Consider the following 26219-nt stretch of genomic DNA (forward strand, 5'->3'; position numbering starts at 1 on the left):
AAAGAGATCTAGCAATGTCGAAGTGGAATGATGTTGTGATCTCCTATCTTGATATCCGTGATTTTTCAAACTGTAACAAAGATGAATCTCATTAAACTTTTTGGTAAATATACCGATAAATCACAGTTGAAAATTACAATAAAATGAACAAAAAATGAATAAGTAAATATTCAGGCTGAGGCGCGGATATCTCGCTCTCTTTAAGGAGATTGAAGCTCACTGCGGCATAATCTTCACCGGTCCAGCAGTATAACTTTGACTTGTCCCCTCCAGGATCCAACAGCCCGTCAACATCGTGTGACTCAAACAACTCCGGACTAGTTGAAGAGTCCAAAGCTCCACCATAAGAACACCTTCCTTCAACTAAATAAAACTCTCTTTTATCCTCACATTTTTTAAGAACTCTCCAATATTTTTCTCACACCACAAGGTTAGGATGACTAACTATTTATAGTTAACAACATCATCCTTGAATTGAATAGGATAAGAGTGGGGTAGTAATGTGAGTAAATAATGGCAGAATTATGGCTTAGAAGTTACATGAGTTACAAGACTAAAGAGGATGAATGTAGGTAAATAAATGAGTTAGTGGGAAGATGAATGTAAGGCCACATGCATCCAACATTCTGCCATAACCGAATGTTGATAATGTGGAACTTTAATATGACAATTTGTAATATTAAAAGGCTCAAATATCCTACAAAATGCAAAACTTCGATTATGGAGCCACCAAAACTTGAGCTCAAGCTACTTCTCTCTCATTTGAAGTATGCTTTTCTTGGCTCGGATAATCTTTGTACCAGTTATTCTCTCATCTTTGTTAAATGAGGAACAAACTCAAAAGGTGCTTGAAGTGTTGCGGGCTTATCGAAGATCTATTGGGTGGACTTTCGCCGATATTAGGGGGATTCCCTCCGGTATTTGTGAACATAGAATCGAGCTTGAGGAAGATAGTTCACCAAGTGTAGAGCATCAAAGAAGGCTAAACCCACCTATGCAAGAAGTGGTCAAGAAGGAGATAATTAAATGGTTGGATGCGGGTGTTGTATACCTAATTGCAAATGGTCCATGGGTGAGTCCGGTGCAATGTGTGCCTATGAAGGGGGGCATCACTGCTGTCCCTAATTCCCAGAATGAATTGATTCCTACAAGGACAGTCACCGGATGGTGAGTGTGTATGGACTATCGAAAGCTCAACACCGCAACTTATAAAGACCACTTCCCTATGCCTTTTATTGATCAAATGCTTGATCGGCTAGCCGGAAGATCTTGTTATTGCTTTTTGGATGGCTCTTCGGGGTATAACCAAATTAACATTGCCTTGGAGGACCAAGAGAAAACCACTTTCACTTGTCCTTATGGCACCTTTGCTTTTAGCCGAATGCCTTTTGGCTTATGCAATGCCCTGGACACATTCCAACGGTGTATGATGTTTATTTTCTTGGATATGGTGGAAGATTTTTTGGAAGTTTTTATGGATGACTTTTCGATTGTTGGCGACTCTTTTGATGAATGCCTTGGCGCCGATCTCGGTAAGGTATTGAAGCGGTGCAAAGAAACCAACCTTGTACTTAATTGGGAGAAATGTCATTTCATGGTGAAGGAAGGGATTGTCCTTGGCCATAAGATTTTCGAGAAGGGTATTGAGGTTGACCAAGCAAAGATTGACGATATTGCCAAGCTTCCTCCACCTATCTCTGTCAAAGGAGTTTGTAGCTTCTTGGGACATGCCGGCTTTTATCGGTGTTTTATCAAGGATTTTTCAAATATTGCAAACCCTATGTGTAAGCTTCTTGAAAAGGAGGCTAAGTTTGTGTTTGATAAAAAGTGCCTTAAGGCATTTAATGAATTGAAGGATAGGCTCACTTCTACTCCAATTATTGTTTCTCCGGATTGGTCATTGCCATTTGAGCTCGTAATGACGCGAGCGGGAATGGCTATCGGTGCGGTGTTTGGCAAAAGACACACAAAATTATGCACCCAATTTATTATGCTAGCAAAACCCTCAATGGTGCTCAAATGAATCATACCATCACCGAGCAAGAACTTCGAGCCGTTTTATATGCTTTTGAGAAGTTCCGGGCCTATCTTTTGGGATCCAAAGTGGTTGTTCACACGAATCACGCGGCATTGAGATATTTGATAACAAAGAAAGATGCAAAGCCGCGGTTGATTCGTTGGGGTTTTGTTGTTGCAAGAGTTTGACTTTGAAGTCAAAGATCGAAAAGGTTGTGAAAACCAAGTTGCGGATCATCTATCTAGGCTTGAGGAAGCGGGAGACCGAGTGGAGATCTCGAATTAAATGATGCTTTTCGATGAAAGACTTTTCAAATCGTGTCTTGTGAAGTTGCTCCTTGGTATGCGGATATCGCCAACTTCTTAGTGACGGGTCTTATCCCCAATGACATCAAAGCTTATCAAAAGAAGAAACATTTGAGAGATAATCGTTAATACTATTGGGATGAGCCCTATTTGTTCCGCACTTATGCTGACAACATCATTCGGCGATGTGTGGCCGAATCCGAGGCCATGAAAATCTTGAAAGCTTGCTATGACTCTCCCATGGGGGGTCATTATAATGGGAACCGCACTGTGGCAAAAGTTCTTGAATGTGGCTACTATTGGCCCACCCTTTATCATGATGCAAACTTGTTGGTGAAATCTTGTGACCAATGTCAACGCCAAGGGTCAATTGGGAGAAAGTACGAAATGCCGATAAATTTTGTCATGGAGGTTGAACTCTTTGATGTGTGGGGCATTGACTTAATGGGCCCATTTGTGAGTTCTCGTAGTGTGCGGTACATTCTTGTTGCGGTTGACTATGTGTCCAAGTGGGTCAAAGCTGTAGCATTGCCCAACAATGACAAGAGTGTCACCAACTTTCTCAAAAAGAACATATTCTGAGGTTTGGCACTCCTAGGGAAATCATTAGTGATGGTGGCACTCACTTTGCCACAAGCAATTCACTAATCTCATGGAGAAATATGGAGTGAAGCATGTGGTGGCAACTCCTTACCATCCCCAAACTAGTGGGCAAGTCGAAGTCTACAATCGGGAGATAAAGAGTATCTTAGCCAAGATGGTTAATGCAAATAGAACCGATTGGTCATTAAAGCTTGATGATGCTCTTTGGGCTTATCGAACGGCATTCAAGACGCCCATTGGTACTTCTCCTTATCGGTTGGTGTTTGGCGAAGCTTGCTATTTATCGGTTGAACTTGAACACAAAGCTTTGTGGGCATTAAAAAATTGAACATGGATTGGGACGAAGCAGCCAAGTTGCGGTTGTTTCAAATGAATGAAATGGATGAGTTTCGGTATCATGCCTATGAGAGTGTGGCTTTGTATAAAGAAAAGATTGTATAAAGAAAAGATGAAGCATTATCATGATGTCAAACTCTTGAAGAGAGATTTTCAACCCGGTGATTCGGTGTTGCTATTCAATTCAAGGTTGAACTCTTTCCGGGCAAATTGAAATCCAAGTGGCCCGGTCCTTTTACTTTGGTAAGTGTTTCACATAATGGTTCGATGGAATTGAAGTCCGAAGATGGGACTCGTACTTTCAGGGTGAATGGCCATCAGGTAAAGCACTACCATTAGATGGTTGATGGGGATAAGATTGTCGATGCTTACCGGTTGAAACATGGCACCGGACCTTGACACCAAAAGTGGTATTACGTCGTGCCGCGACGTTAAATTGCGCGCTTCTTGGGAGGCAACCCATGTTTCGCATTATGTTTCTTGTTTCGTTGGTTTTTATTTTTGTGTTGTTTTGATGTTTGTTGATGTGTCTAGGAACCTAAGTGTTGAATACAGAAATTGTCAAGGAAGCAGATGAACAGTGCGCATTCAACGGACCGTTGATCAGTTCGATGAGCCGTAGAATGCGCCGTCGAAACAGACCGCCTGAAAGATTTATCACTGGAAATGATGGCCTTTCGATGACAGGTTTGACGCTTCATCGAATTGAATGACGGTCAATTCGTCGGGCTTTTTTCTCCCTTGCAATAACAAAAAAAAGGGAGACTGACGTTGCACTCGACGGGACGTCGAACCATTCAACGTTATATCCTTTTTAAGCTTCGGGTAGGGTTATCAGATTATATAACCCGACACCTCCCCTTTCTCTTCCCACTCATTCTTTTCAAAATTTTAACTCTCTCTCCTCCTCTTTCACTCCCATAACAGTTACCCATTTTCCCCTATCTTAAATTCACCCATTAACCACCATTCGTCTCATTAACCACTATTCTCTCTCTTGTTTGCTCTCTCATTCTGTAGTGTTGTAACCCTAGTAGTGGCTCATTATGTGTTCATCATTCCTTAAGTGCTAAAATCTAGTCTCCTTTCAACTTTAAGGTATGCTAGATCATGTATTGTTTGTTTACATGTTCGTACTCGTTTTTTGCTTCCATGTATTATTGTTGTTAGTAATTGAGCAATTCCATATCTTTGTTGTTGTTAGTTTATTGGTGCTAGTGGTTTGTGTGGATGTTTGATTCATTGGTATAAGCGATGGTTGAAAATTGAGACTCGTGGAGCGAGTGCATTGTCTTCGCCGAGTCGGAGGGCATTACGACAAACACACTATTCATGAGATTGTTGTCGTTTTGCTTGCCACCTGTTTGATGAAATGCCCAAATGTGGTGTTGTTTGAAACTTTGGCTTGAAGGGCATTACGACCAAGCAGTTGTTCTGCCCGCCAATTGTTTTCCATATTCTAACCTGAGCCAACGTGGGGTGAAGTCTGAGTAACCCCAATTACGAGAGGGTTTGCACCACGACCCGAAGATCATATTGAATAGATAAGAAAGAGACCTGCAGATCATTCGAAGCTAAGTTCGATGGTCCGTCGATTAAGTCGATGAACTGTCCTTCTTAACGTCGAATAATACCTCACAGATGGTTGAAGCAAAGCCAACTCAACGGTGGACTCGACGGCCCGTCGAATCAATCGACGGGGCGTCCTTTCCACCGTCTTTAATTTGAAATTTCTAGTGACTAAAAAGGGATCGACGATGTGATCGACGAAGGAGACAACTCGGATGCAGCAGCGAGATTAAAGCATCTCAGGTCGGCCCCTCCACCATGGGGTGATGGTATGATTTTGATGCATTGGGGACAATGCATCCTCTTTTCTTTGAGGTGGGGTTACCTGATGTATCTTGTAGTGTATATATGTGTTAAATCTTGCTTAGAGTAATTGTGACTTTAGTGGTTGTTGCATTTTGAACTTATGGCATGGATTTTGAGAACAAATTGGAATGAAAATGATGTTTTTGAACTTGGAAACGAATTGATTTGAAATTGACCCCTCCGAAATTTTATGGCCCATCATAAGTTGTAATGAATTGACATGTATGGTTCTTTTTGTGACATCATAGATATTAGAGTGTGTATGGGTTGAGTGTTCAAATCCTTATGCCATGGTGCGTGTGAGAATTTCTTGTGTTCATTTTTGGCATATGTGGATCTAGAACTTGCTTGGTAAGTTGTGCTATATTGCTTAGGATAATTGGTTGTGAAGTGATCATAGGCTTTCTTTGTAAATAGTCACTTTAGTCGTAAAAAGCTCAAAACCCGTTCTATATGAATATCATTAGTTCCCCCTTTTGAGCCTTTGGCCCATTTTTCTTGATTAGCCGTAACAAACCTTTGCCCCTCTTCATGAATTAATTCCATCTTTGCACCCGTTCCCTCCTTGACGCTATGGGAAAAGAGGCAAATCGCCTAAGTTGGGGGTGACATATGTGTGAAGTAGAGGCTAAGAGCCTGAAGCTGGGGTGTATGAGTTAAAAAGTCGAGAACTAGATGTGATAGCAAAAAATAATAATGTAAAACTCTAATAATTGTCTCATAGAAAGATTTAAATTCTAGTAGGAATCAAATCACATCATAGTCATAAGTTGAGAATTAAACATGAATAGAATGGGCGTTCAAAAAGTGAGATTGTGTAGTGTCGAGGAGGATGAGTCACTGATTCCCAAATAAGTATCCTACCCGTCCCCGAGCTTACATTACAACCCAAGAACAAGTCCTATAGTGATCACAACTGAACCATCCAAAAGCGTTGGGCATTGAAATTAAGGGCAAGCATATGGTATCTGCACTTGTATATCATGAACTTATTTGAGAGCGTGAGTGTCTTCTATTCTCATGTATCCTTGTCCCGGTTCTTATCTTAAAATTGTGTGGGGGACATTCTCTGATCTAAGTGAGGGCATAATGGTGAATACTCGCACGCATAGATGCTTCTGATAATGTGATGTCATTGATTGAAACGTTATAGTCAATTCTAATAAGTTATTATGAAAGATCTTTGTTTTGAAATGAGGAAAGAGGGAGTTGATTTGAAAACGCACATGCCGGTAGTGATGAACAAACACCATTGTAGTTACTTTTACTTTATTTGTAGTATAGTTGTAGTTTTGTTTTGTAGTTGTTTTGTCTGACTTGCTTGAGGACAAGCAAAGATCCTAAGTTGGGGGTGTTGATGTGCCGCGGATTTGTGGCACATTTGACGCCTTTTTACTATGGATTTTGGTTGTTTTCAAGTGAGTCTAGTTCATTTTAATGTGTTTTTGTTGTGTTTTAGGAAGGCGAAGGCCCAAAAGCAAAAACAAAGAAAAAAAAAAAGGAAAAATTGCCCGTAAACGAAGATTCGATTTTCCGTGATGGCACTAAGTTCGATGTCAATCGACTCGGACCGTCCTTCCACCGGAGCGTCGATAAGTTAAATTTTCCAGTGATGGCCTAAGTTGAAGAGGACAAAGGATGGAGCCATCGACGAAGCGTCGACTGGATCGACGTTTCATCGTTTGTCATGTCAGTATGAATATTGTTCCAAGCATTGGCTTGTAACTTTTGGAGCTTAGTGAAGACTCGTCCTTTCTCCTTTTGCAAACAATATGTGTGAGTAGTCTCTTTAATCAAAGTTGTGGACCCAAATGATGGGTGTTATGTAATGGGTGTCTAGCATTGTATATATGTATAATGGGTTGTGATGTGTTTTAATTATTTCTCATATTAATTGCTAGTTAGTGGTTGCAAACACTTCCTTATGCACAAATTAAACCCTTTCCTTATGCACAAACCCTAGTTTTGTTTGGAAAGATGAACTAGGGTTTGAGTTAAAATAATATAACAAGGACTTGGGGCGCTAACCCTCGTTTAATGAACTCACTTAGGGATAAAAAGAGATCTACTTGGCATATTTAATCGGTCTTACTTGCCACTTTTCTATATTTGGGAAAATCATGAAAAGAAATACTTTCTAACTATTGGAAAATATTAGAAAGTGCATTAGAGATTAAGTGCATACAAAACCACGACCCATTAGAAATATATCATATTGATACACATAGCATAACATCTAATCACAGTGGGGACATGACTTTAGTTCTTTTAATCCAATCAAATTCCAAATACTTCAAAATAGCGAATATAAACCAAAACCTTCTTTCTACACTAGTCGGAATAGAACTAAGGATTTTAGAGATTAGTAAAATATATGATTAGTATTTATTTCACACTTTATTCCCTGTGGGATTCGACCCCAACCTCGTTGGGTTACTATATTTGACACCGACCGTCTTACGCCATAATTTAGGTGTAATTTGAGCGTATCAAATTGTGTGTCCCCGCTGTGATTAGATGTTATGCTATGGATATCAATATGATATATTTCTAATGGGTCGTGGTTTTGTATGCACTTAATCTCTAATGCACTTTCTAATATTTTCCAATAGTTAGGAAGTATTTCTTTTCATGATTTTCCCAAATATAGAAAAGTTGCAAGTATAACCGATTAAATATGCCAAGTAGAACTCATCTTATCACTTTGGTTCTTTTAATCCAATCAAATTCCAAATACTTCAAAATAGCGAATACAAATCAAAACCCATTTTCTACACTAGTCGGAATAGAACTAAAGTCTTTAGAGATTAGTAAAATATATAATTAGTATTTATTTCACACTTTATTCCCTGTGGAATTCGACTCCAACCTAGTTGGGTTACTATATTTGACACCGACCGCCTTACGCCATAATTTAGGTGTAATTTGAGCATATCACTAATCCAAAGTTATTTAGGATTTGATATTTATTTAATGCATATCTAGCTAGGATTTATTTGTCTAGTTTATATTGGAATGAATTTTCTAGTCCTAGTATATGTTGATTTTCTAGTATTATAAATAGGGATGCTCTGTCACATATTTTATTGTAGTGAGATTTAAGAAGTTTGAGTTATTAAGGAAAGTCTCCTACTTTTTCTCTTGAATTTAATAAATATCCTCTATATAGTCATTGTTGGATCTTTCACTTGTACTTATATTATTCCTTTGAGTATTTTTATTTCCTTCCGCATGTAATACTCTTGCATTTGCTGTAATATGGTCCAAGTGAACAGAGACTTAAGCAAATGTACGTATGTGAATTGAATATAAACACAAATCTTCTTCAAAGACTAGCAAGTAGTAATATAGATTTAAGTCGTTGAATACTCCAGAAGTATTAACGGGTCATTTGGTAGCTAGGTAGAGTTATGTAGATATTAGTAACACAAAAATTAGATATGAAGGAATTTATATATTTTATGCGGGGATTAGTTATATGCAGGTTGTAGTTATTCATGTATTAGTTATTCCACCTTTTATATATCACGTATAACCGATACATAGATTTCCTCGCATAAACTTATACATGTATTAATTAGGCGGATTTCTAAATTGCAAACTAAACACCGTATTAATTATATACATGAATAACTTAATTGACAATGGTAGTACTCATGCAAAATTTAATACATGATTAACTCACCTCCAAACCAGCTACCAAACGACCTAAAGGAAAAGACTAACATTTTTAATTACTTCATCATATTATATTATATCTCTGCAAGTTTAATAAATAAAAAACGAAAAATATTCTTATTCTTGAAAGACTAGATAGTAAATTAGTAAACCCTAGTTGGATTAACATGTTTAGTGAAGCTTTTATAAAACACTACCTATAATTCATTCTGATTATATTATTGTCCACAGTTAAATAATTCCCCCATTTTTTTAACACTGACACTAGCTCATCAATTTAATTATCAACACACTACCTAGAATTCATATTCTGATTATATTGTTGTCCACAGCTAAATAATACCCCCATTTTTTTTAACACTCGCACTAGTTCGTCAATTTATCAACATCCCCGTAGATTAAATTTCCACATTGACTTGGTCAACCATCATTTATCTAGGTTTTGTGGTGAGTAGCGCTATAAGTAATTAAACTTAGGTCATCTGATTTTTCATGCACCTTAAAAGATTATAAAGTTGTCAAGAAAGAAAAAAAAATTGCTTCTTGAAACTCATAATATGGAGGCAAGGCGTTTAAATTTTACCGTCCATTCCACTAGCAACCTTATAGATGTTCGAAAATTTGGGGAAATGAAAGTTTACGAGAAGATTTCAATAGCTGAAAAAAGCAAGTTCACGAAAGCGGATCTTCTGAACGGGACGAATCCAAAGTGGAACATAACGTTTTGCTTCATCGTGCCCCGAGAAAAACATCGTACAAGGAGGGAGGGAGGGGGGGGGGGGGGGGGGGGGAATTTCGTTAAAAATTGAATTGTTATGTCAAAGGAGTTTCTCACACAATAAATATGTTGGGTAGTTAAACCTAACTCTAGATTCTCAATGTGAAAAATCATGTAGCACTAATCAAGTAATAAGAAGTGGTTCAACTAAGAGATCAAATTTTGGAACTTTGAAGTGTTCACATGTTTTAGAAGATAAACTCATAGTTGTGAACTCATCTTCATCATCATCACCATCAAAGGATCACGCCCGCAAAAATATTGATATTCAAACGGGAGCGAGTGTACTTGGTGCATCGGCTAATATAGTTAATGCACTCAATTCATTTGAGGTGGATCTAGAGGTGGATTCAGAGGTGGATTTTGAGTTTTAATTCTATCGATTCAGTACTCGTATTTTTATTATCGAATCCATTATCTTATTTGAGTTATCGGTTCATAATGCAATATTTTCAACCATTTCAATGTATATTACATAAAAAAAAATTCCAAGTCTAACTAGCTAGGCTAAAAGTTATGAGTTCATTTAAACGCATAACTAGTATACTAGGTACGCCCCTGCAATGCATGACCCATCCATATATGCATCATGGATTGTTTTATAGGAGAATGTAATATCTATGTTAAAGAAAGAACCAATGGGTAGTAAAATCTTTATAATTTCTCTAAGTCTAAAGAAAGTACTATCCTGTTTACTTGGTTAATAAAAGCCTTTTTATTGTAAAAAAAAAGTACTATCCTCTCTTATTCGTCCTTTATAAACTGTTCGAAAGGGCTTGATTTTTCTTGAGTCTGATTTATTTGTATTTTAATTCAAGCGCTTGAAGCTTTGTCTTGAATATGACTTAGAACTTGAGTGTGAATTTGATGACCTATGTGTCACGAACATTTTTTTTTTTTTCGGTGAAGGATTTTTTTTTTATTAACCACTAGAAAAAGCAAACATACACAAATGTAAAACTATACAAGCCTTTGAGAATTCTTACATACCTACTAGGTAGGGCTGCATATCATCTCAAGAGCCAAAACATAAATATATTCTACTTCCCCTATCTAATGTGTGTTATTTGCACTTTGTTGATCGCCTAGAATATTAGTGGTAATTCTTAATAAAATGCCGTACAACTAACTTTTGATCTTGAAAGTAATTCTTTGGTATTTGATTTGCCCTCGTAATTTCTTGATCACCGAAAATATTTGAAACTTGTAAGAAAATGGTCCTCTTTTTTTTTTTTTTTTTTTTTTTTTTTTTATAAATAAAAAATTAAAAAATCCACCAAGTATACTGACCCGAGGTAATAGGTGTTTGACATAAATCCCTATATATATGTTAGGGGTATTGAACACCTTACACCTCCTCCTATATACTGATTATGTGTGAGCTGATAATTATTTCTAGCAATAAATATCATCTTTCCCCATATTTTATGTAGTATATATCTCAACAATCTTCGACCAAATTTATACACCTAAAGTTTGGTCGATTGAAATGCAATGACAGACAAACCATAGAGTACGTCTTTTACGAAAAATATTTTCACGGAAGATAATCACTCTATTTGTCTGAATTTTTGTGGCACGCTTTCCTTTTAGTATGTTCCATCAAGAAATCATCTTTCTATATTTAGAAAAATTAAACTTTAAAATTCCTATTTTACCCTTAATAAGATGATATATAGCCAACAAATATACACTCAAAATTTATCTATACCACAAATTTCAAAAAATAATCTTTCTTTCTTAAATTTTGTGCTTAATCAAACAAGTAACATAAACGGATTGGGCTCCTCTCCATTTCCCTTCTCTTTATTTTTCCCAAGTTCTACCTTAGATTAGAGACACATGGCATGAGTTATAATTAATGACTAAGATTTAATTGACTAAAATAAGATCTTAACCATAGTTTATATAATTAATAACTTATCCATAAATATATTAAAATATTTTCTCTCTCCTCCTATTTTAAGATTCCATCTTTTTTTTCAATCATGTATTTCTTTAATGAGGATATTTTAGAATATAGACAACTCTTTCGAAATATACAATTACCGATTGAATAATGGGGTCTATATTATGTGATTATTAAGCATCATAATTGAAAAAATGGAAGACATCACCAATTGAATAATGTGTCTATTAGGGGAAAAAAATTAAGAGGAAAAAAATTAAGTGGCAAAAAATAATCGGATAAAATAGAAAAGATATTTTACCGGGTAGGAAAAGTAAATAGGAAGAGAGCTAAAAATATTCTAATATATTTATGGATAATTTATTAATTATGTAATCATAGTTAGGGCCTTGTTTTAGTCAATTAAATCTTAGTCATTAATTCTAACTCATGCCATGTGTCTCTAATCTAAGGTAGAACTTGGGGAAAATGGAGAGAAGGGAAATGGAGAGGAGCTCAATCCAACATAAACCGTGCAACAACATTGGCGGTCTGAGCCATTTGACAATAGTGACAAATAATCAAATATTGAGAGCTCAAAGAGTGCATATATTCTTCTCCCATTCATTTTCAACATTTATTTCTAACGAGAAGAATCAGAGGAATTATAGAGATTATAATATTCACTTAAATTGAAATTACATACTAATATTTTTTCTTGTCTTGATTATTTCTTAAGCACAAAAAAGTTATTACGACAATATAATTCTTAACTCGTTCGAAGTATTCGAAGACTTAAGTCTTACTCTCTCCTCTCTATCTTTTACTACATACCTTTTCTTTGAGTTTCTCATCCTATGTTTGGTACTCGTATTTGAGTTAGTAATTGATTCACTCAAATAAGATACATTTAAAGAGGAAGCGTTTTCTAACAGATGTTTTTCATATTCAATATTCGAACCCGAAACTTCTGATTAAGGGTAAAATAATTCATTCATCCCACCATGACCCGTCTTGCTAATTTTTTTTTTTTTTTTTTTTTTTTTTTTTTTTGAAGAAGAATTATGTTTAGATTCAATCATTCAATTCACAAACATTTGCTTAAGTCAAGTCTCTATTCATGTGTGGACCTTACGACACATGCAAGAGAGCCAAGAGTACGTGCCATGCACGCCTTGAGTCAGAAGACTAGTACGACTTAATGTAGAAAAGGAAGTAAGAAAAATAAAATTCACAATTGCATTAAATATGATTTTGATTTTGATTTTGTTGTCCATAATATTGTCTATTGTACTAATAATGGTCTTAAATGGTGCATTGCTAATAGTTTTGCTCATATAAAGGCTAAAAGTGATTCAAAGTTGTTGGTGGACTGTGTAAATGGTGTTAATGCTGTTCCCTGGAGGATTGCTAAAGAAGTACAAGAGCTTAACTATGCCATGAGACAAGCTAATGTCTCCTTAAGCCATTGCTTTAGGGAAAGTAATCAGGTTGCTGACAAATTAGCCTCTCTTAGTCACGCTTCTCGAGACTAAGAGGTATCGAACTTTGCGTAACTTAACCGAGGTTAAAGGTTTACTTACATGGATAGATGAGTCTTCCAGTCTTCAGGATCTCCAACAAAAGAAGCACAACATCACTTTCAAACCCCCTTGATCATACGTTCATTCTGATTCATAGTGGAGTGGACAGAGTAGGATTAACTATGTTGAGGATCCCTTTTGTATAGGTTGGATACCTCGTGCCATTGCACAATACTCTTTTGCTAACCATCCGTGCATTCACATCATCTATGATTGTAGAAAGATAGGTTTGTTCTATCTTTCAGTCATGAACAGGGAGTTAAGTAGGAAATTTTTGTTAACTCCCTCAAAGTTTAATGTAATGATCCTGAAGATGAATAAAATGAGTTAGTTCTAAAAAAAAAAAAAAAAACAAAACAAAACAAAAAAAAACAAAAACAAAAACAAAAACAAAAAAACTTGCTCGTCAACTTGTCAACGTACATTAATTTCCACGTTGGCTCGATCAACATCTCTGATCTCACCCCTTTTCGCTGAGCTACCTCCGTCCCAACTTATGGTCCTCATTTTGGGATTTGTAAGTAAAGGCTCTACGGTCAAACCTCTCGATAATGGCAGCGTTTGTTCGAAAATTTCATGACTGTTATGGTGCGGTGTTGTTATGTATATATACTGACATTTGATGTTTAGATCTCATTTAGTTGTTATAAATAAAAGTACGCAAAAAATCATTTGTCTGTATTTTATACATTATAAATGAAACCAAAATATTTGTTAATTTTAAAATCTCAATCGAGTTTCATACATATTTCATTAATTGAAAATTGAAAAGACAAATAAATGATTAAGAAATCCACACCTATTTGAACCATAATGATAAATAATTAAAATATAAGGAACATATGTATTCAAAATTAACCGAAAATTTAAATATTATAAGTTTGACGTAAGATTTGTACAATTGTATGTTATTCATAAATTTCAGTCTATTAATGATAATATAACGCTTGAACTGATGAAGATTTTTATTCATACTTTCAACAAAAGGGAATTCAATAGCTTTCCCTTGAAGGCTGTCTAAGAGCTTAGTAGTATAATTGAGGATGTTTAGATATTTCTACTTGAAAATTTATAATGTGCGTGACATTAATGATGATTATCGTAAGTATTTTAATATTTTATTTTTATAGTATATTTCTACAAAATATTATAATATAATATTTAAGTATGGCTGTTATAGAGATTTCTACAAAATATTATAATACAATATTTGAGTATGGCTGTTATAGAGAGGTAATTTTATAAAGAGTGTACCGCTATAATGAATGTCACTGCTGTTATAGGTAGAATGCTGTTATAGAGAAGTAAAATATAACATGAAAAATCGGTTCCGAAGAAAATCAGACCGTTATAGTGAAATGTTGTTATAACGAATGACAATTATAGAAATATTTAACGGTATCCTCATTTTTTCGTCCACAGTTGTCACGAGAAAAATTGTTTCTTTTGAAACTCATAACACGGAGGCAAGCTGGCAAGGTATTTTTTATTTTACCGTCCATTCTGCTAGCAACCTTGTCGATGTTCGAGATTTGGGGGAAATGAAAGTTTATCTGAAGGTTTCAATAGCAGGACAGAGTGAGTGCACGGAAGTAGATCTTGTGAACAAGACGACTCCCGAGTGTAATACCACACTTTGCTTCTTCGTGCTCAAGGAAGGCATTGTACAAGAGGATGTTCCTGCTGTCATTGAGTTGTTTTGCCAAAGGAGTTTCTCACACGATAAATATGTTGGCAAGTTAAAGATCACTCTACGTCCTTTTTATAAAGGAGAATGTAATTTTTCAGTGCGTAGTCAGGGGCGGAGCCACCTTGGCTTGAGGGGTGTCAAGCGACACCCCTTCGCCGGAAAATTACATTGCATATATAAGTGAAATTTTGGTTTTATAGGTATGTATATTAGTGTTGACACCTCTTAACACAAGTTGAAGGCTTAGCGTAGCGGTTAAGGGGTTGCAATAAGTCTCTAAGATCACAGGTTCAAACTTAGGTCACGATATTTTTACATTTTTTGACACCCCTTAATATGAATCCTGGCTCCGCCACTGTGCTTAGTAATGATTCAAATCGGAGCAAAAGTTTTGGAACTTTAAAGTTTTCGCATGAATTAGGAGATAAAGTACTCGTAGTGTCAAACTCATCATCATCGTCAAAGGATTGCAATCGCATAATTGCTACAGCGTTCAGTGATCGACTCTTCATAGTCAGATGGATTTTATTATGTCGTATCTACGTTAATGTAAGAACAACTTTTGCTACAAATATTTTGAAATCTTTGTTAACTTATATACTGCAAGTGAAAATGCACAATTGCGCATTTCATGAAGCAAAACGTTTAACATAAACAAATTTCATGTCTACGAAAATCAAGACAAGAAAAATGCTACAAATTTGTAGCTAGTTTTAAATTTTCAAGTTCACTTTTTTTTTACAATTTCTATAATTTCTGTAGAGTTTGAAGAAAGTGTCATCTTGTTCTTCTCTTTATAAACTGTTCCCAAGGGCTTGATCACTTAATTATTCTTGAGTTCGGCTGATCTGTATTTTAATTCAAGAGCTTGAAGCATAGTTTTGAATCCGAATAAGATCTTGAGTGTGATTTTGAGCTATTCGTCACGAACTCTTTGATGATCGCCCACCAGTAGTCGTAATTATTAATCAAATGCCATGAACGTAACTAATTAACTTTGATCTTGACATACGTGATACGACTTGATATTTGCTTTTTCTAGGTTCTTGATCATGAATGCTTTAAACTTGTCAGAAACTCTTTAAATGCTTTTGTTTTCTAGAGAAGTTCTTGAACTTTTTAATCTTAATTAGAGCTCTCTCTTACTTCTTGTTGTGGTTTCAGATGCTTTCAAAGGGAATAGAAATGGTTTTTTAGCCCTTTACAAGTTTTTTAAAGTTTTACAACCTTTTTACAAGAGATTTTCATTTTTAACACATAATAAGAGATCTGAAAAGGTTATTTTTTTTTTCTATTTAAATTGTAAGAGGGCAAGAAATCTCATTTCCTCAATATTGTCTGGAGTGGAGCTAGTATTACCTTTTTTTTTTTTTTTTTTTTTTTTGCACGGATTGCCCTTCAAAGACGCTGGTAAAGTTTTTGTCCCTCAAATTCTTTGGTCTTTAATTTTTTCCCTTTGCTTAAAAAACACTACAAAAAAATGGATAATTTGAGGAGGTTGAAAGTTGCAATTCGCGGAGGTTTTAGCCTCCGCTAATTGCTAGAAGAGGCCAAAACCTTCGCGAATTGCAACTTTCAGCCTCCACAAATTACCCATTTTTTTGTAGTGAAAGTGAACGAAAATATCTCGAGGTTCTGGCTTCGAACCCCCCCTCAGTTAAAAAAAAAAAAAAAAAAACCATTTCGCAAGGGAAGGCTTCGAGAAAATTCTGTCCTAAGTTAGAAGTTTGCCTTACGTCAAAAGTTTGTCTTGCGAAATTTTGCAAGGCAGATTTTTTTTTTTTTACTCTGCTGGAATTCTAGGCCTACTTTTTGCCCGAATAGGCCTAATTTTACTACGTAATTCTGCCTTGCAATTTTTTTTTGACTGAACCGGGATCGAATCCAGAATCTCGGGGTATTTTAGGCGAAGGGCAAAAATTAAAGACCACCACCGAATAAGGGCAATCGTGCAAATTGCTCGGAGTATTATCGACGTACCTAAGGCCATCGGGCTTTTGGGCTTGTACCACATGAACAGACTCATTTGGTAAAATTTCATCTTAATTGACTAGTCCAATAAAATTATACTTTTAATTCAATTTAAATTATTAGGTCAAATATATTAGCCTAATAATATATCTTAATATGATGCATATATGGATGGGTCATGCACTGCAGGGGGTATTAGTATACTAGTTATCAGTTTAAATGAACTCATACCTTTTAGCCTAGCTAGACCTCATTTTTTATTTTATTTTATGTAATATACATTGAAATGGTTGAAAGTATTGCACTATGAATCCATAATTCAAATAAGATGATGAATTCGGTAACAAAAATATGAGTACTAAACCCATAGAATCAAAATTCAAAATCCACCTTTGGATCCGCCTCTGGATTAGCCTCTGGATCCGCCTCTAGATCCGCCTCTGGATCCGCCTCTGGATCCGCCTCGAATGAATTGAACGCATTAACTATATTAGCCCATTGCACAAACTACACTCACTGCCGTTCGAATATCGGTATTTTTGCGGGCGTAATCCTTTGATGATGATTATGATGAAGATGACTTCACAACTATGAGTTTATCTCCTAAAACATATGAACACTTCAAAGTCCCAAAATTTGAACTCTTATTTGAACCACTTCTTATTACTTGTTTAGTGTTACATGATTTTTCAAATTGAGAATCTAGAGTTAGGTTTAACTTGCCAAAATATTTATCGTGTGAGAAACTCCTTTGACATAACAACTCAATTTTAACAGAAATTTCACCCCCTCCTTGTACGATGTTTTTCTCGGGCACGATGAAGCAAAACGTCGTGTTCCACTTTGGATTTGTCCCGTTCCGAAGATCCGCTTTCGTGAACTTGCTTTTTCCTGCTACTGAAACCTTCGCGTAAACTTTCATTTCCCCAAATTTTCGAACATCTATAAGGTTGCTAGTAGAATGGACGGTCAAATTTAAACGTCTTGCCTCCATATTATGAGTTTCAAGAAGCAATTTTTTTTCTTTCTTGACAACTTTATAATCTTTTAAGGTGGATGAAAAATCAGAAGAACTAATAGCCTGTTTGGCCAAGCTTATTTTTCCCCCAAAAGTACTTATTTTTTCAATAAGTGCTTATTTGAAAAAAAGTGAAGTGTTTGGCCAAGCTTTTGGGAGAAAATAAGTACTTTTGGGGAGCATTTAAACGTGGAATGGCGATTTTGAGAAGCTAAAAAAAACGGCTTTTGCCCAAAAAAGCTTAATTTTTTGAAAAGTACTTTTTGATTTAAAAATACAAATAAAAAAAGCACTTTTTAAAGCTTTGGTCAAACATTAATATTTTCACACAATTCTTCCATAATTGCTCAAAAGTGCTTTTTAATTAATTGACCAAACACAAACATGTTGCTTTTCGCTAAAAGTGCTTTTTGAAAAGTACTTTTAAAAAAAAGTATTTTTTAAAATAAAGGCGATTTTTTAGAAGTTTTAGCCAATTTTAAAGAAAACAAAGAGACTCCTAATTTATTGGATATAATGTTTTTAAAATATTTATTATAAGTATAATTATTTGTAGCACTTATTTTAGAAGTTTGAGGACCACAAGAGCTATACTCACCACAAAACCTAGATAAATGATGGTGGACCAAGTCAATGAGGAAATTTAATCTTCGCGGATGTTGATAAATTGACGAGCTAGTGTCAGTGTTAAAAAAAAAAAAATGGGGGAACTAATATACTATCTAGTCTTTCAAAAAGAAAGATTATTTTTGCTTATTTATTTATTAAACTTGCTGAGATATTATATAATATAATGAAGTAATTAAATGTTAGTCGTTTCCGGTCATTTGGTAGCTGGTTTGGAGGTGAGTTAATCACGTATTAAATTCTGCATAAGTAATATCAATGTTTGGTAGCTGATTAGGAGGGAATCCATGTTTATATAATCAATGTAAGAGGGAATCTATGTTTATGCAGGATAGAAGGTGGAATAACTAATACATAAATAACCAAACCCTGTTATGATTTTTTGGAGAGAGATGCAAATAAGAAGATAGAAAATATTAATGAAAACTGTCTCATATAAATTTTATTAATCATAAGTCTTTATATAGACACATAAATAAAGTAGTAGACTCCTCCTGACTAAAGTATTATATTCTTACTAAAACTTAAAAACTGAATATTCTACCAAACAACTAGTAGTTTCCTCCTATAACTAAACAATTAATTATTCTTGAAAATTGTAGCAGTAACGGATGCGAAATCCAACGCTACTCCTTGCTTCTATTCTTTGCAGTCTAAAATAGTAGGTCCTCTCCACTTTCTTCGTCTACTAGTAGTGCTTGTTAACTGTTTTGAGTTTCTTTGAACTTGCACACTTTTGTAACATGACCTCTTTGTTTTCAATTTCCACATATTGCGTCAGATCTCCACCAACAAATTTTTTCTAAGTGTGTTTTCTTTTTGTAGTAGTTGTAGGGAGGATAATCGACTTTTCCTAGAGCACTTATTAATTTTGAGAGAGATAGTAGAGAGATATAGTTGAGAGATCCTTAGACTCTTCTAGAGCAGAGATTTTGGACTCAAATCTCATTGGAATAGTCACAAGATTTTTTTCAACAATTCTATTATCTTTAAAATCCTCGCCAAGTAGCTTGATTCTGAATTCAAGATTTGATTTTGTCTTCCTCGTTCACTTCCTTGATACTCCTTTTTGGTTTTTTCTCAAGCTTCTTATGTTGTCTTACATGCAATGACTTTAGAGAAGATAGAATCTGCAACTGAATTTTAAGTTACAATTTTGGTTTTGCATTTTTTGATCTTCTCTTCTAAATGAGTTATGATTTTTGCAGGTGTAGGACTTTCAGGGAGTTCTTGTATGGATTTTTATTCCATTACAACTTCCCAAAGATCATATGCTTCAAGATACGATTTCATCTTCATCTTCACTACCCAAATTTTTTAATTTTCAGCAGTGAAGATTTGCGGAGGAGTCAAAGAGACACCATTACTTGTCATGGTTGAAAAAATAAGGGTAAAAAGTAGTATAGATTGAAGATTGGTATTGGTTGAAAATAGCCATGAGCGTTAAAAATAAGCACGGGTTAAAATTGGTTGAAAATAGCCCTGAGCGTTAAAAATAAGCACGGGTTAAAATGGATTGAAAATAGGTATGAGTTAAAAGTGGTTGAAAGTATTCTTTTTCACAGACCCATTAAGATCAATGAAGGAGATACCACTGTTATAATTTTTTGGAGAGATGCAAACAAGGTAGAAAATATTAATGAAAACTTTCTCATATAAATTTTATTAATCATAAGCCTTTATACAAGCACATAATAAAGTAGTAGACTCTTCCTACAACTAAAGTATTATATTCTTACTAAACTAAAATTTAAAAATTGAATATTCTACCAAATCAACTATTAGACTCCTTCTATAACTAAACAGCTATTTATTCTTGAAAACTATAGCAGAAACAAATGCAAAATCCAACAAAATCTGCATATAACTAACCCCTGCATAAAATATATAAATTCCTTCATATCCAATTTCAGTGTTACTATTGCATAACTATACCCAGCTACCAAACGACCCCTCAACACTTTTGGAGTATTCGACGACTTAAATCTATATTACTACTTGCTAGCCTTTGAAGAAGAATTGTGTTTAGATTCAATTCACATACATTTTCTTCGGTCAAGACCATATTACAGTACATGTAAGAGTACTACATACCGAAGGAAATAAAAATACGCAAAGGAATAATATAAGCACAAGGAAAAGATCCAACAGTGGCTATATAGAGGATACTTATTAAATTCATGAGAGAAGGTAGGAGACTTTCCTTAATAACTCAAAACTCTTAAATCTCACTACAATAAAATATGTGACAGAGCATCCCTATTTATCATACTAAAAAACCAACGTAGACTAGGAATAGAAAATGCATTCCAATATGAACTAGACAGATAAATCCTAACTAGATATGCATTAAATAAATATCAAATCCTAAGTAACTTTAGATTAATAATCTTGGTTTAGTTCAATCATCTGACAATCTCATCTATAAAATTAAAGTATTAAAGTATATTTTTATTTATTTAATTGTATATTTCAACGCATATGTGAGTTAGTTTTCTTTTTCATGAGTCAAATATGTGGAAAAATATTTTTTTCTTTTGGGAGGCGGTGAGATTTGAATTGAGGACTTGATCTGCCTGCTTTAATGCCATATTGAAGTGTCCAATGATCTGATATGAAATGATAGTGTTAATAAGAGCATACGTTTATTTACTTAATTATATGACTTAACACACACTCTTACGTGTGGACTTAGTTCTTTTTTATGGGTCAAACACGTGGACAAATAATTTATTCTTTTTGTTTTCGTGGTGTGAGATTTGAATTCAAGACCTGATTTGGCTTCTTTGGTACATACCATATCAAGTGTGTGATTATCCCATCTAAATTTAGGTTGTTAAATAGAAATCACACTTTTATTTACTAAATTATAATGTCTCAACCTGTCTCTTAATTATGTGGGAGATGATTCTTTTTCATGAGTCAAACACATGAAATTATATGTTTATTTTTTTTATTGGCAGAGCGAATTAATTCAGGACTTGATCTACTTGCTTTGATACGTACCATATTGAAGTATGTGAGTACATATCTCATTTAAAAATTAGGTCATTAAAGAGAGAGTACAATTGTATTTGGGATCTTTTCGCAAATAGTCAACTTGAGTTGATATTTACTTTTCCTAATCAGTATATGTTAATTATATATGGTTATAAGCTGATTATAACATGGCTACTGTGCATATATTATATATTCATCAATTATTTCTAGTTTAAACTGTTGGAATCTTTACATAAACAGTCGGTTGGATTTACAATCGTACTATATACGGTAATACATAATTTATAATATGAATATAATACATATATTATACACCCCGCAACTATTTTTAATTCAGATAATTAATGATAAGTTGGCAGAGTCATTATGGAAGTCATTTTGGAAAAATATTAGAGATGATCACATTAAGAAGAACAAATGACAAACAAAATATAGTAATAATAATAAAGATAAGATAGAGTTGAAATTGCAAAAACTAGTTCAAGGCACGCTATGGATGGAGCTGTCTTCAGAGTAGATTCCAGTCGCTACCCAATGTAGCAAAGTGACTTTCTATTCCCAATATACAATGAACCACTCGGAAATCTTTAAATGTGCACTTAAATAAAAGTTCCGGAGAACTGATGTGCCATGAAATTATGGCACATCTGATAGCTTTTTACGAGAAGTTTTACTTGTTTTTAAACAATTATGTGTCGTTTTGGCGTGTTTTTATTATTTTCCAGGTAATTGAGGAGTTAAAGGACGAAAACACTAAAGTTGAATGATTAAGCATTGATGGTGAAGTTTTACGGGCCGTATGATCTTATACGAACCATAATCTTGATCGTAAATAACAATCATTGGAAACAGAATATTGAAGAAGAAGATGGTGAAATTCGACAACTTTTACGGACCGTATCTTGTGATACGGGCTGTATTTCGAAACGTATTTACCAATCAACAGCTGAGGCAAAAAGTTAAGTTTGAGGATGAAGAAAGACGACTAAGTTTCACGGACCGTATAATCAACTACGAGCGTATAATGTGATCGTGACTTTTCGCCGAAGACTTGAAGAATTTCAATCATATAATTGTATACGGTCCGCATCTCATTATACGGACCGTAATTAATGTTGTCGGGCCTGTTTGCAATTATGTAATTTTATGTTTTTGAGAGCTTATAAATAGTTCCTTGTGGGATTGTATTTATTATCAGTTGTCAGGCTTTGTTTTTTGACTTAGAGCATTAAATACTTCATTGTTTTTGGAGCTTTTGGAGAACAAGACAATTACTTTCATCTTATTTTAATCAATAGTAGGCAATATGAATACTTTATTACTTTGTTCTTCATTCTTCGTTATGAGTAGCTAATTTTTCTACTAAGGTTGTGAACCCTAGGATGGGTGTTATGTGATTGCGAATTGAGATTGATATATGCATAACGGATTGTTAGGGTTTATTTATTCTTTGTTCTTCTTTCATAATTGATGGTTGCAAACAGTGATTAAAGCCATAAGCTAACTTGAAAAAGTGAGTAGGGTTTGGTAGGAATAAATAACAAGAACTAGGGCGTTAACCCTCTTTTGATAAATTCACTTAGGGATAAGAGGAATTTACTTGGCACAAGATTAACCATTTTTCATATACACTCTTTTATATTTGGGAAAATCATAAAGAGAAATAGTCCTTAACAATCAGAAAATATTAGGGATTCAATAAGAGGTTAAGTGTATTCATACAACGATCCATTAGAAGTATATCAAGATCAGTCATCAGAGCATACACAACCTTGGTTTCTTTAATCATATTCATTAAAATCAACAACAATTAGTTAATAAACAACCAACTTTCTACAAACTCAACGGAATACGAAACTAGACCGCAAAAAAGTACTATACGACTTTAGTAACCATTTCACACCATATTCCGATTCCCTATAGGATTCAACCCCAACCTCGTTGGGTTCCTATATTTGACATCATCCACTTTACATCATTTAATGGGTGTAATTTGAGCGTATCAAGAACCCTTCTAATCTCTTGACTGCTGGTCAATTCGGAATAAAAAATAAAACAGACTCTTGAAGAGAATGAAATGATAAAGAGCCTAAAGATTTATATCTCCAATTACTAATTTTCTGCAATGTGATAGATTTATATAAAAAGTGAAACACACCTTTTAAATAAATAAAATAGTAAATCCCACTTTAACCCACCCCACCCCACCCCCCACCTCAAAAAACTTTTAGGGGTTGGGAAACGATACCCCCTCCTCATATTGAATGGGAACGATAACCCCCTCATGCAGTATTTTCCGATGAGATTTTTTTTCTGAAACAAAATCTTTTTTTACTTTTTAGAATTAAAATACAAAAATATATAACTCTTATTATTATCCCATTCACCTATTTTGTTGAAGGTAATGTACTTCTTTTAGGATATAATTTTAGAATACAAAGAACACACATAAATAAATTAATACTTTACACTCCTTCATCTTACTACCAATAAAAATTCCTTCAATTTATATTTCATAAGAAATTCTAAAATTTCACATAAAATAGACTAATTTTGCATATTTTCTTGAATTTTGCCTATAATAATTTTTTCTCATTGCAGAATTTTAGCAACGATCTCAAAATAATTAGAAAACTCTTAAATTTTGGCAGAAAGTTTAAAAGTCAAAACCAAAGTATTGTTTTGGATGAACATATTATATTTCCCCTTTTAATAAAATGTCATGTTAAGTCCTAGGAACATAAGAAATAATGGCGGATCCAGAATTTTAAATAAGCGGGTTTGATATATTTAAAGGAGTGAGCAATATTTTTTTATTTTTTTTTTGCTAAATGGTTCATAAAGGTAAATTAAGCTATTCTTAGAAATTAAAATAATAATATGTTAGACCGAAAAATCAAAATAATAATATGACAAATGGTTCATAAAGGTTCTATAGCATGAAAAATACCCCCTTTATATATTGAATGGGAACGATAACTCACTTCGACTCAAAAGTTTGAGTGACTATCGCCAAAAAGAAAAAAGAAGTAAAAATTCAGAATATTTTTTTTTTGGAAGAAATATTTTTGGCGCTATTTATTTTTGAGTATTTAATTTTTCTTCAAAATCAACATATCAAAACCCTTTTGTATTAATTTTGGTCTAACATATTATTATTTCTTCATTTTTTTAAAATTTTGAATCCACCACTATTTCTTATGTTCCTCGGACTTAACATGGCATTTTATTAAAAGGGTAAGTATAATATGCTCATCAAAAATAATATTTTGCTTTCGTCTTTCTTACTTTCTTCAAAAATTTAAGAGTTTTATTTTTTATTTTGTGATCATTGCTTAAATTTATCCAATAGAGAAAAAAATATTATATACAAAATTTAAGAAAATATGAAAATTAGTCAATCTTATGTGAAAGTTTAGAAATTCTGATGAAATATATTTACATGAATGAATTGTTGATATGTAAAGTATTAATTTATTTGTGCGTTCTTTGTGTTCAAAAATTATATTCTAAAAGAAGTACATTATCTTCAACGAAATAAGTGAATGGAATAATAATAAGGGTTATATATTTTTGTATTTTAAATCTAAATAATAAGAAAAAAGATTTTTATTCAAAAAGAAAAACTCTCACCTGAAATATATTGTATATAAGGGTATTTTTACCAGTCAATATGTGGAGTGGGTCTTATTTTTCAATCCTTAAATGTTAGAGGAATAAAATGAGATTGACTCTAAATAAAAATATACTTTTTTTAATATCTTAATCTTTTAGATAAGATCGTTGATAATAATTTCGTTTACACATAGTTCAATGACGTCGTATGTAGTACTCTTGCATGTGCTGTAGTAAGGTCCACATGTATAGAGACTAGACAGAAGTAGACACAATTCTTCTCCAAAAGACTTAAGTTGAATACTTCCAAATTTAAAATATATAAGTTATCTCCTAAAATCATTTAAAAAAGTCATTCACACACTTCAACTTAAAAAAAAAAAAAAAAAAAAAGAGGCTAACATTTTTAATTACTTCGTCGTATTGTGTATATCTCAACAATTTTAATAAATGAAAAACAAAAAATAGCCTTAGTCCGAATAATTCATGATAATATAAGTTGACAAAGTCAGTATAGAAAATTATTGATTGGTTGAGGCAGGAGTCAGTGTTAAATTTGGCAGCATTCATACAATGGCCAATACAAGATTAAAAATACTTCTATACTTATTTTTTAAACTAATTTTAAGAACATTTCAATTATTTTACAGAAAAATACTTATCACTAACTATTTATCTAAGTCGCATTATTTCTATACAAGCACATCATTGTTTATTTGTAAAATTAGCTTTCTAACACCTAAAACTAGTGTTTTTCAGCACTTATTAATGCTTTTCAATTACTTTTAATCAATTAATAATTCAAACGAGCTCTTAAAAATCAAGAAAATAATTTTCCTGATTGAGGTAGAAAAAATAAGTTCCACAAATTATGACAATCCACTCTGATTGCCTACCTCCGCCACCCTCCCCCCTTCCCGCCCAATTAATTACTCTAATCTTCTTCTTCTCTCATTTCTACCTTTCAATGGTGCAAGATATTGAATTTGAATCTATAGATAATATAAAGTTAGGCATAAACTAAAAAGGAAAGTGTATCACATAAATTGGGACAAAGGGATTAGCATATAAGTTGCAAATTTTCTTATGTTAATATGACGAAAAAAATGTAGCTTAAAATGTTGGTCAAAATTTATATATTTTAACTCTCGAAAAAACGAAATGTAACAAATAGTTTGGGACGGAGGGAGTATAAGGCTGTGCAGCCATTCTCATTTGACTCAATCACTGCTAAC

The 26219-nt window shown here is 33.8% G+C and overlaps 1 protein-coding gene across 1 annotated transcript in view; it reads left to right on the top strand.

Moving 5' to 3' along the window:
- The window catches only part of LOC132035211 (uncharacterized), a 44430-nt gene that overhangs the window by 15409 nt on the left and 2802 nt on the right, over positions 1-26219 (top strand). The gene's annotated exons all lie outside the window — the stretch shown is intronic.

Source organism: Lycium ferocissimum, chromosome 10 (assembly GCF_029784015.1).
Source record: "Lycium ferocissimum isolate CSIRO_LF1 chromosome 10, AGI_CSIRO_Lferr_CH_V1, whole genome shotgun sequence".
Taxonomy (NCBI): Eukaryota; Viridiplantae; Streptophyta; class Magnoliopsida; order Solanales; family Solanaceae; genus Lycium; species Lycium ferocissimum.